The sequence below is a fragment of the Leucoraja erinacea genome, chromosome 8 (assembly GCF_028641065.1).
Source record: "Leucoraja erinacea ecotype New England chromosome 8, Leri_hhj_1, whole genome shotgun sequence".
Taxonomy (NCBI): Eukaryota; Metazoa; Chordata; class Chondrichthyes; order Rajiformes; family Rajidae; genus Leucoraja; species Leucoraja erinaceus.
Genome location: NC_073384.1, coordinates 34,328,326 through 34,340,769, shown reverse-complemented (window position 1 = coordinate 34,340,769; position 12,444 = coordinate 34,328,326). Strand labels below are relative to the sequence as shown.

The 12,444-nt window shown below is 42.7% G+C and overlaps 1 protein-coding gene across 1 annotated transcript in view; it reads left to right on the top strand.

Moving 5' to 3' along the window:
- Positions 1-12,444, top strand: part of LOC129699538 (parkin coregulated gene protein homolog) — a 203,427-nt gene that overhangs the window by 31,844 nt on the left and 159,139 nt on the right. The window lies entirely within an intron of this gene.

Below are 12,444 nucleotides of genomic sequence, written 5' to 3'. Positions count from 1 at the left end.
GACCATAAAAATGCGGGACCTTTCAGTAAAGTCCCTTTTAAAGATTATAGTTATTTTCTTGAATCACATTAACATAACTCATGAATAAGTTCATGTCCATATGCGGATTCAAATCTTTATTTTTTAAATTCAATCCCACAGAAGACAATTTTTACTCACCTTCTGTCCCCTCTGTCCAGCTTCCGGGTTCACCGTTCGCAGGAGTTCCCACGGTACACGCAAGAGTCAGTACGGATATCACACCGGCCACTACGTGCATATAATGTTGCAATGTTGAACCACAAGTGTACAAGTCACTCTTGGAGAAATTCAAGCTTGTTTGAATTTTCTCCCGAGTCACCAAGTTACACGAGTACCTGCCGTTAGCGCCATGGTGGTCCACGAATGCCGTACGGTTATCGCAAGAGGTTCCCACGATGTTCAACTTTGGTTAACTCTTGCGTCAAGTCGCCCCATGAAAAAGGGATTTAAAAGTCACATTAGCAAATTCACAGATGACACAAATCTGGGTGGCAGTGTGAACTATGAGGAGGATGCTATGATGCAGGGTGACTTGGACAGGTTGGGTGAGTGGGCAGAGATGCATGGCAGATGCAGTTTAATGTGGATAAATGTGAGGTTATCCACTTTGGTGACAATAACAGGAAGGCAGATTATTATCTGATTGGTGTCAAGTTGGGAAAAGGGGAAGTACAACACGATCTGGGGGTCCTTGTTCATCATTCACTGAAAGTAAGCATGCAGGTACAGCAGGCAGTGAAGAAAGCTAATGCCTTCATTGCTGAGTTGGCCTTCATAACAAGAGGAGTTGAGTATGGGAGCAAAGAGGTCCTTCTGCAGTTGTACAGAGCCCTAGTGAGACCACACCTGGAGTATGTGTGAAGTTTTAGTCTCCACATTTGAGGAAGGTCATTCTTGCTATTAAGGGAGTGCAGCATAGGTTCACAAGGTTAATTCTCGGGATACGTTATATTTTGATAGAATGGTGCGGCTGGGCTGGTATACTCTGGAATTTGGATGGATGAGTGGGATTCTTATTGAAACATATAAGATTATTAAGGGATTGGACACGCTAGAGAGTAGACGGGGGCACCATCAAATATGCAGATGATACAACGGTGATTGGCCACATCAGCAACAACGATGAGTTGGCCTACAGGGAGGAGGTCCAGCACTTAGCAGCATGGTGCGCTGACAACAACTTGGCTCTTAACTCCAAGAAGACCAAGGAGCTCATTGTAGACTTCAGGAAGTCCAGAGGCGGCACGCACACCCCCATCCACATTAACGGGATGGAGGTGGAACGTGTTTCTAGCTTCAGGTTCCTGGGAGTCAACATCTCCGATGACCTATTTTGGACCCACAATACCTCAACTCTGATCAAGAAGGCTCACCAGCGTCTCTTCTTCCTGAGGAGACTGAAGAAGGTCCATCTGTCTCCTCAGATCCTGGTGAACTTCTACCGCTGCACCATCGAGAGCATCCTTACCAACTGCATCACAGTATGGTATGGCAACTGCTTTGTCTCCGACCGGAAGGCATTGCAGTGGGTGGTGAAAATTGCCCAACGCATCACCGGTTCCTTGCTCCCCCCCATTGAGTCTGTCCAAAGCAAGCGTTGTCTGCGGAGGGCGCTCAGCATCGCCAAGGACTGCTCTCACCCCAACCATGGACTGCTTACCCTCCTACCATCCGGGAGGCGCTACAGGTCTTTCCGTTGCCGAACCAGCAGGTCGAGGAACAGCTTCTTCCCGGCGGCTGTCACTCTCCTCAACAACGTACCTCGGTGACTGCCAATCACCACCCCCCCCGGACACTTATTATTATTTATTCAAATCATTTGCTATGTCGCTCTTCCAGGGAGATGCTAAATGCGTTTTGTTGTCTCTGTACTGTACACTGACAATGACAATTAAAATTGAATCTGAATCTGAATCTGATCTAGAGGCAGGAAACATTTTAGGGGAAACCAGAATCAGGGGTCACAGTTTAAGAATAAGGGGTTTGCCATTTAGAACAGAGATGAGGAAAAACTTTTTCACCCAGAGAGTTGTGGATCTGTGAAATTCTCTGCCTCAGAAGGGCAGTAGAGGCCAATTGTCTGGATGTTTTCAAGCGAGAATTAGATACTCTTAAAGATAGCGGAGTTGGATATGGCGAGAAGGCAGGAACGGGGTACTGATTGTGGATGATCAGCCATGATCATATTGAATGGCGGTGCTGGCTCGAAGGGCCAACTGGCCTACTCCTGCACCTATTGTTTATTATCCCACCACTAGACAGATCTTTCCTTCTCCACCCCTTTCCACAGAGTGTTCCCTCTGCAACTCCCGACCTAACATCCCTTCCAAACCCAAACCACCCCCTCCCCAGGTACTTCCACCTGCAACCGCAGGAGATGCAACACATGCATAGATACATCAACTCCGACCAAGGACCACGACAGTCCTTTCAGGTGATGCAGAGTTCACTGGCACCTCCTCCAACCTCATCTACTGTATCCACTGTTCAAGGTGTGGTCTCCTTTCGGCGAGATCAAGTGCAGGCTCAGCGATCGTTATGCTGAACACCTCCGCTCAGTCCGCCTAGACCTAAGTGATCTGGTTGCTAAAACACTGATCTAAAACACTTTTACCCCCCCTCCCACTGCCATACTGACCTTTGTGTCCTGGGCCCCTTCCACTGTCAGAGTAAGGCCAATGGAAATTGGAGGAACAGCACCTCATATTTTGCTTTGGGCAGCTTACAACCCATTGGTATGAATATTGACCTCCAACTTCAAGTAATCCCTGCTTCCCCTCTCCATCCCTCCCCCATCCTATTTCTCAGACTAGTTTTACTGTCCTGATTAATTGTTACTGGTTTTATGCCTTGTTAGACATAAAAACTTAGAAAATAGGTGCAGCAGTAGGCCATTCGGCCCTTCGAGCCAGCACCGCCATTCAATATGATCATGGCTGATCATCCAAAATCAGTACCCCGTTCTGGCTTTTTCCCCGCATTCCTTGATTCCCTAAGCCTGAAGAGCTACATCTAACTCTCTTGAAACCTTCCCCTCAGCTAACAATTATCCATTCTTCATTTTCCTTGATATTCGTCCCTTTTGATCTCTCATTTTCACACCTTACCCTTCCATATATCTGTCTCCCTTTCCCCTGGCTCAGTCTGAAGAAGGGTCTCAACTCAAAACGTCACCCATTCCTTTTAACCAGAGATGCTGCCAGACCCTCTGAGTAACTGTAGCATTTTGTGTATATCTTAAGTGTAAACCAGCATCTGCAGTTCCTTCCTACATGGTTTGTCCAGAGCTGAATATAAGTAGTGTGTTTTAAATGTTGTGAAACTAAAATGTTAACTAAATATTCAAACCATTTGGAGTGGGCCACAACCCAAAATGTCGCCTATCCATGTTCTCCAGAGAAGCTGCCTGACCCAATGAGTTATTTCAGCACTTTGTGTCTTTTTTTTAGTGAATCTTCACATTTGTTTGAACTCATCACAGTTAATAAATAAGTACATTGGTGTGTTTTATCACATATATTTATTTGGCAATCCCTTTCTGACCTGAGCCCTGGCCCCAATCCCAGGGGGAGAAATTTCATCCTACTTGGAGATTTCCATGCTAAGATTGGAAACAACAACCCTATGACAAGGAGTAATTGACGAGGAATGAGTAGGAAAAATTAGTTTCAATGAAATCATCTCTCTGATGTTGTTGGCTTTTGTCGTCGTCGTCTAACATGTTGACAGAATTGGTCGCCCGACGCGTTACAGAGTGCATCGTGCCAATGTTTCTGGGGATCGCCACGAGGAGGCTTCTGTCATGATCCCTCTGATAAAATGCTTGGAGCATAATCAACACCCTGTTTTGTCAGAGATAAGATTCCTATCAGATATGCCGGCACCTCCAATCCAGGCACTGGCATGCTGTTGATTGTATCATCATCTGAGCAAGAATGCGTGAGGATGTCTGCATCATTGCTGTCATGACAGGTTTCAAATGTTTAGTCAAATATGAAGCAAAAACAGAATGCTGGAAGTATTGAACAAGTAAGATAATATTTGAGCAGAGGAACAGAATCAATGCAGATGTTGGAATCTTGAGCAAAACAGAAAGTGATAGATTAACTCAGCGGGTCAGGTAGAGTCTGTAGAGGGAGTGGATAGACGGATGCTACCTGACCTGCTGAATTCCTCCAACACTCTGAGCTATGCTTTTTGACTGATCTCTGCTTAATCCACTCTGTTATCTCGATAAGCCGAATCAGCAGTAGCAACAGAAACATTGCCACAAGGAAAGATCTCAAGGATCTTCGAAAGTGCTTCAGCAATTAACAGGAGACATTGAGTGACCAGTGTCTGAACTGTTCTGAATTGGTACCTGGAAGATATTTTTAAGCAGAAAACAGCAGGTCTGGATGCATTAGCATGAACGGGAACTAATTAACCATAAATGCAAAACATTATTGGATTGCAACTCTGCCATACTTCAGCTGAAAAGAGGCAGCTTTATAAGTATCTGATAGCAAAGTCCAACAGAAAACCCGTGATTTAAAGAACAGATGGTGGAAATATTGGAGGGAGCCCAGGAAAATAACATGCAACTTGACATGCTGTCAAGACCATATGACCCAAACACAGTAAGACCCACACCACTGAGAGCCAAGGATAGAGGTGAACATTTTAAAGATATAGAGGTAATCAGCACCTCTCATAGGAACACTTAAAAATGAATTTCTCAACTAAATATATTCATTGCAAGCACATCCTTGACTCAACAAATTACATATTGAAGTTTGTGTCCAAAGACTCCTCAACCATCACCCACATTGCTACCCACATTGTATACACTAGGAACTGCAGATGCTGGTTTAATGTGCTGGAGTAACTTACTGGGTTAGGAAGAGTCAGAACCCAAAACATCCTGTCCATGTTTCTCCCCAGATGCTGCCTAACCCACTGTTACTCCAGCACTCTTTTAAATACCAAAATTGCAATGTGGATTATGTTTATCTAGAAACAAAGTGGGCATGATTGCCCACCACAGAGAAATCCCTGGAAAATCTAGTGAGCAGCTTTACCAAGTGTACCGCATGTGGCCTTTATTGACTGCACTAAAACCTTTGATTTTGTTAATCAAGAAGGACGTTGACCATCCTTCTCAAATTGTCTGCCCATATGACTACTTCTTGATCTTATGCCTGGATGACATGCAAATTGTGATTTTAATCAATAGGTCCACAAGATCTTAGTGAAGATTTAAGTTAAGCAAAGCTGTATCTTTGCACCACCACTTATTTAAATCTTTCTCACAACAGTGCTGCTCTCACCATGAAGCTTCCTAGTAGATTGTAACTAATGAGACAAATGTAAATTGTTTATCTTTACTTGCATTCCTCTGCTCCAGAACCAATATAATTCAACGAGCTGCAGTACACCGATGGCACATGCATATGTGTGCGTTTGGAGACTGAGCTCCAAGTCATCATTGACTATTCGGTGAAAGTGGTGAGAGAATAGGCCTTAATTTTAGCATAGCCAGGACAGATCTTAAGAGATATGCACACCCAGAAACGTGAAGTTTATGGACTCTGAAAAACAAACTGCTAGGAAAACTCAGTGGGTTGAGGGAAATGGACAGTTTTGGATTGGGACCCCTCATCTGGACCGAAAGAGTAGAGGGGAGAGTCAAGAAGTACGCATCATGATCAAAATAACATAATGATCTTTCTGCTCTGTGCTTCTGGTCAACAGTTGGTGCACACATGCATTGGCCTCTTAATAGCAACAACTCAGATGTGTCCACATGCACCATGGGCACTTTGTTATCTTCCCACGATTTCTCAAAATGGCCAAAAATCTCTGTTACCAAGTCTAAATTCAACCCAAACGTCCTAAAGGGGCTGTCGTCCCACAGCGGTGACCTAATTGGCGAGTTTAAGAGAGTATGAAAAAAGTGTCATGTTGAAGACCTCCTTCAACCTCCTTCGACTTTGTTGAAGACTAGCTTCGACTAGGTTCGGGAAAATTAGACACCGAATACTGGAGAGTGAAGTGAATACTGCCCCCCCCCCTCTTTTCCCCCACCCCCTGCGCGCTCTCTAAAGGACTTACCGTACACTGTGCAGCCGTCTTTTACCTTCTTCTTGGTGGATGTGAATTTCAGACAGGGCTCCCCTGGCCCTGCGATGTGTTTGTGTGTGCGCAGTCAGTCGATCCTTCTCGAGGTTTTTCAGGCAAGTGCCCTCGAGCTTGAAGGTCGAAGAGAGTCGCTGAAAGGTCGCGTCAGTGGGGCAGCCCCTTTAGGATGGAAAGCTTGACACTTACCTAACTTACAACTGTGTGATTAACCATATATAATTGAAATTTCTCACCATATCTTGTTTACATCTGCTCATTTATTTGCCACTGCACTTAGTTATTCTGAGGTACAGTAACTGCTGATATTAATTTTATCCTACGTAATCGTTTCAAAAGAATGTTGTGAGTGTTATATGTCATCTGCTAGTTGGTCTGTAACAACTGCTGCTCCTTGGTACCTGCTAACTATATGACAGTTTCCATGGTAGCCTCCACCCATGATTTCTTGGTAATCGGTGACTATTTTAGGCTTGGCAGTATATTGAATGTCATTCCTGATTTTACATGTCTGTCTCATGTAAGTTTATTTTGCAGTTGGAAAATTTAGAATTTCTATCCAGCTGTACAGGTTATAACTATAAATATTTAATTCTAACTTAACTTTCTGAAGTAAATTACTGACGAGAAGGTTTTCATATTCATTTCTCCATAGCTTTTGATGCTGCATACTATTCTACTTTTTGATTGTAATTATGATTTTGTGAGGGCTTTACTTTTTTAAATCCTTTGAACTCTGAAGTTTTTTTAGATTTTTAATTGGGTCACCTATACCTATGGACACTCACAAATAATTTCTCCTGTCCCCACTTTATCTTTAATAATCATTGACGAATATGTTAACATTTATGTAATTTGTACTTGAGAATGTCATGAATCTTACGTTAGACCTGTAGTTGTTGAAACTGGGAACTGCAGGTGGATTACAAGAAAAGACACAAAAGAATGGAGTAACTCAGTGGGTCAGGCAGCATCTCTGGAGAACATGGATAGGTGATATTTTGGATCAGGACGATTCTTTAGAGATGCTGACTGACCCAGTAAGTTACTATGGCCCTTCATGCAGTTATTAATTTTTCAGAGGTGTCACATTTGAATAAGGTAAAAAACATTGTGGTTGGTTTATTTACATTGTTACCATTTGGTCAGCCATGCACAATTACATAATTATTCTTTTTGAACACCAAATCAATCATAAACTAATTTCCTGGATGAATAACAAAGGAAGGACAACACTGAATACAAAGGTATCCGTAAACAAAAAGATGAAATAAGAGGTTAGAAATAAAGCCAAAAAACAGCAAGGTAAAGTGGGACTACAAGATTATGTGAATATTGAAAGAAATAGACGCTAATTCCACGAACATTTTAAAAATACAGTCAACATGGAAATACAATCAGCAAGAGATGCACAAGGTAACTTTAAAAGTAGGGATAGCAAACTTATTGAATGATTTATTTAACCAGGAGACTTACCAGACTATCGGTATAAGTTAGCTTTAGAGATACAGCATGAAATCAGGCTCTTTGGCCCACTGAGTGTATGGCAACCATCTATCTCCCATTCACATTAATTCTATATTATCCCATTTTTGCATCCACTCCCTACTCACTAGGGTCAATTTACACATACAGGCCATTTAACCTACAAATCAGCGATGTGGGAGATCTGGAGGAAACCCAAGTAATATTCAAACCCTGGTCTCTGGTGCTGTGAGGCAACAGCTTTACCAGCTGTGTCATTGTGTCGTGCTGTTGACTTGAAAGAAAAGATCAATAGATTTCAAGAAAAGAGTGAAATTATGGATAAATAATAAAACTTAAGGACACAACTATGACCGAAATGCACAGCACCCATGCATTTAGAATAACTCAGAAGGAGGACATGTTTGCCCAAAGAATTCATGGAGCACTTCGCCATCCAAATTTAATTGTGTGATAAAATGTGAAATATTTTCACATCAACAAGAACATAATTGAAATCTATAGTCACAGCACAGCAAATTAGAGCAAAGAATGCATTGCCTGAGCTTGTACCTTCATTTGTCTATTCGGCTAGTATTGAGGATATATAAAAACCTTGCATTCTTCCATTCACCATGTGGGACATTTCTGGATCCATTTTGTCAAGTGGAGACAACACAGTGGTTCACAAGGGATTGCTGACTTCAAGGTAATGAATACCATTGACTCTTCAAACAATGCTTTGAGAAAGGATCTACGTCTTAACTCTGCCCCTTAACATCTGAACCAAAAGTGACTCGGCTCATTTATGCCGCCAGGTGTGTAACCAATGGAAGTTAATTAAGCAAGTGACTGCCCCAGTATTCATATTATGGTTGTGATGGCTTCATTTTGAGACATTCTCAGTGTGCAAGTTGCATTTAAGTCACCTCGATAAACCAAACTTGACTCAGTAGGCCAATGGCAATTCACAGATAACTGACTTATGAGTGCTATATGAATCCTGTGTGGAGAACGGCCATACATTGAAAGCCTTGTTGCCACGTTAAATAGCAGACCACCAGCATGGTGAAACATTGGTTTTACTACTCAGACAGCACTGGGGAAATGTCAAGATTTTTGATGGTCTGCTGGATTTGTGGCAGACTGCTAGAGTATTAGCGATTGGCATTATCTAATTATTTATGACTAGAACATTGCCTCTCATGACTTCATTATCCATGGAACTATAAATGGGACACAATGTGCTGGATTAACTAATCTCTGAAGGATATGGAGAGGTGATGCTTCAGGTCTGAAGCCTTCTTCAGATTCGAACCTGAAACATCGCCCATTCATGTCCTCTAGAAATGCTGCCTGGCCCGTTAAGTTACTCCAGCACTTTGCGTTCCATGCAAAATTCCAGCATCTGCAGTTCCTTATGTTTCCTCTGAATTATAAATGAAACTGAGCACTGTGCACCCAGCTTATGATGGAGAATACATTACTGCTGGAATAGCTGAAGCCTATGACTCCACCCAGCAGTGATTTCCTGAAGGTACACAAAATTGCTGGAGAAACTCAGCGGGTGCAGCAGCATCTATGGAGCGAAGGAAATAGGCGACGTTTCGGGCCGAAACCCTTCTTCAGACTTCAGATTTCCTGAGGATGATTGAATCCAATACTCACAACTGTATTTCTTGCCAGTGGAAATTTTTCCCTCAGTGTAAATAGATTTCATATAGGCTCTTGCATCTTATTTGGTCGAGTGACACAAGTTCACGTTATTATTAGTAGAATTAGGCCATTCCGCCCATCGAGTCAACTCTGCCATTTAATCATGGCTGGTCTCTGCCTCCTAATCTAATTTTCCTGCCTTCTCCCCATAACGCTTGACACCCATTCTAAACACGAACATTTTGCTTGGGTAGTTTACACCCCAGTGGTATGAACATTGACTTCTCTAACTTCAGATAGCTCTTGCTTTCTCTCTCCATCCCCGTCTCCTTCCCAGTTCTCCCACTAGTCTTGCTGTCTCCGCCTACATTCTATCTTTGTCCCACCCCCTCTCCTGACATCAGTCTGAAGAAGGGTCTCGACCCGAAACATTCCCCATCCCTTCTCTTCAGAGATGCTGCCTCACCCGTTGAGTTTCTCCAGCATTTTGTGTCTACAGTCAGTAGCTATTGCTTTGTATTGCAGACAGACAGAAGTCAACAGATTCCTAGGTTAAAAATAACGACCTGAAATTACATTGTGTTTGTAAAGAAGGATATGGAGCGGAGGATTCTGCTTTCAAAAGGTGTACTGCAGAACAATAGAGGTCTCAAGCAGTCTTCAAGCAGATATGTTCACCAAAATACTTCGAACACACAATCCACTCTGCTAATATTTTCAGACCCTTTCCTCCAGACCTACAGCTAATTTTCCCTGGACAACCATCTGCTTGTCTTACACCTTCCTCCACCGCTATCCCCAGCACTCCGACCGAGAGGGACAAACTGGCCATTTTCATCAAGTGTGGAAAAATAGGTGTAAGAGCAATACTTATTCACTACATCCCGAGGTCTGAAGAAAGGCCTCGACCTGAAACGTCGCCCATTCCTTCTCTCCAGAGATGCTGCCTCACCCGCTGATTTACTCTAGTATTTTGTGTCTACCTTCGGTTTAAACCAGCATCTGCAGTTCTTTCTTACACATACTAATCAAGAATTTGTCTATCTCTGCCTTAAAAATATCCACTGACTTCCTACCACAGCCCTTAGTGGCAATGACACCTTGACCCCAATAGACCTTAATCCCACATTTGGACCAAGATTATCAAATACTCTGAAGCTGCATGATCCGGGCAGGATGCACTAGCATTGTTGACAACACCATCTATCAATTGATGACCGAGGGATGTATGGAGCAGTGATTTATCCATTTTCTGAGCAATTTACAATTTTTGCAGGATACCATAGTGTCAAATTGAAGGAAAAGCTCAGCTTGCAGGTATTAGAAATTATGGTACATCTTTTCCTTAGATGCAGCTGGTAAGTTGACAGGTCACTGCTGTCACTATTATGCTCAGCTATTTCTCAATACTGCATTCTTGATGGTGGGACCTCGGGGAACAAAAACAACAGGGACTTAGTACTTCTTGCTAATTAGTTGTGATGATAAAATAACAATTTATTTGGGCACCGCCATTCATGCCTGGGTATAGCAGGGGTAAAGAGTTTTGAGTGATCCATTGAATATAGAACCTAGGATAGTCCAGAACAGGAACAGGCTCTTCGGCCCACAATGTCCATGCTGAACATGATGACACAAAAGACTAATCTCATCTGCCTGCACATAACCATATAACCATATAACAATTACAGCACGAAAACAGGCCATCTCGGCCCTACAAGTCTGTGCCGAACAATTATTTTCCCTTAGTCCCACCTGCCTGCACTCATACCATAACCCTCCATTCCCTTCTCATCCATATGCCTATCCAATTTATTTTTTAAATGATACCAACGAACCTGCCTCCACCACTTCCACTGGAAGCTCATTCCACACCGCTATCACTCTCTGAGTAAAGAAGTTCCCCCTCATGTTACCCCTAAACTTCTGTCCCTTAATTCTGAAGACATGTCCTCTTGTTTGAATCTTCCCTATTCTCAAAGGGAAAAGCTTGTCCACATCAACTCTGTCTATCCCTCTCATCATTTTAAAGACCTCTATCAAGTCTCCCCTTAACCTTCTGCGCTCCAGAGAATAAAGACCTAACTTATTCAAACTTTCTCTGTAACTTAGTTGTTGAAACCCAGGCAACATTCTAGTAAATCTCCTCTGTACTCTCTCTATTTTGTTGACATTCTTCCTATAATTGGGCGACCAAAATTGTACATCATACTCCAGATTTGGTCTCACCAATGCCTTGTACAATTTTAACATTACATCCCAGCTTCTATACTCAATGCTCTGATTTATAAAGGCTAGCATAGCTTTCTTTACCACCCTATCTATATGAGATTCCACCTTCAAGGAACTATGCACGGTTATTCCCAGATCCCTCTGTTCAACTGTATTCTTCAATTCCCTACCATTTACCATGTTCGTCCTATTTTGATTTATCCTGCCAAGGTGTAGCACCTCACATTTATCAGCATTAAACTCCATCTGCCATCTTTCAGCCCATTCTTCCAAATGGCCTAAATCACTTTGTAGACTTTGGAAATCCTCTTCATTATGCACAACACAGATCCCTGAGGCACCCCACTAGTCACCTGCCTCCAACCCAACAAACAGCCATCCACCATTACCCTCTGGCGTCTCCCATTCAGCCACTGTTGAATCCATCTTGCTACTCCTGCATTTATACCCAACAGTTGAACCTTCTTAACCAACCTTCCATGAGGAACCTTGTCAAAGGGCTTACTAAATTCCATATAGACATGATTCATCTCCATATGCTATATGCCAATCCATATGCCTATCTAAAAACCTCTTAAATGGTACTATCGTATATGGCTCCTGCCACATGTTGGCAGTGAGTTCTCCAGGTTCTGTTCATATTTCTGTTTTCCAATCTCTGAAAAGTGCAATCTTGGCACAAGAAGAAATGCGATTTCTTATTTTCTCACTTTAATGCTCCTAGCAGCACTGGATTGATGAAGTGGGGGTCAGCCTGGATCAGTATAATGCCGTTGGCTCCTTCCACTGTCTGTCCATGCAGTTGCCACAGGTTGCACTCGATCCCCTCACTCATTTGGGACATTTTGGCCACTTAACAGGCTACTGCATTTAAATTTACAGCAAACATATTTTTCGTGCAGTAGGCTTCCTTTTTGATATGTTCACTGAAAATGGAGTTATCTAAACGATGTG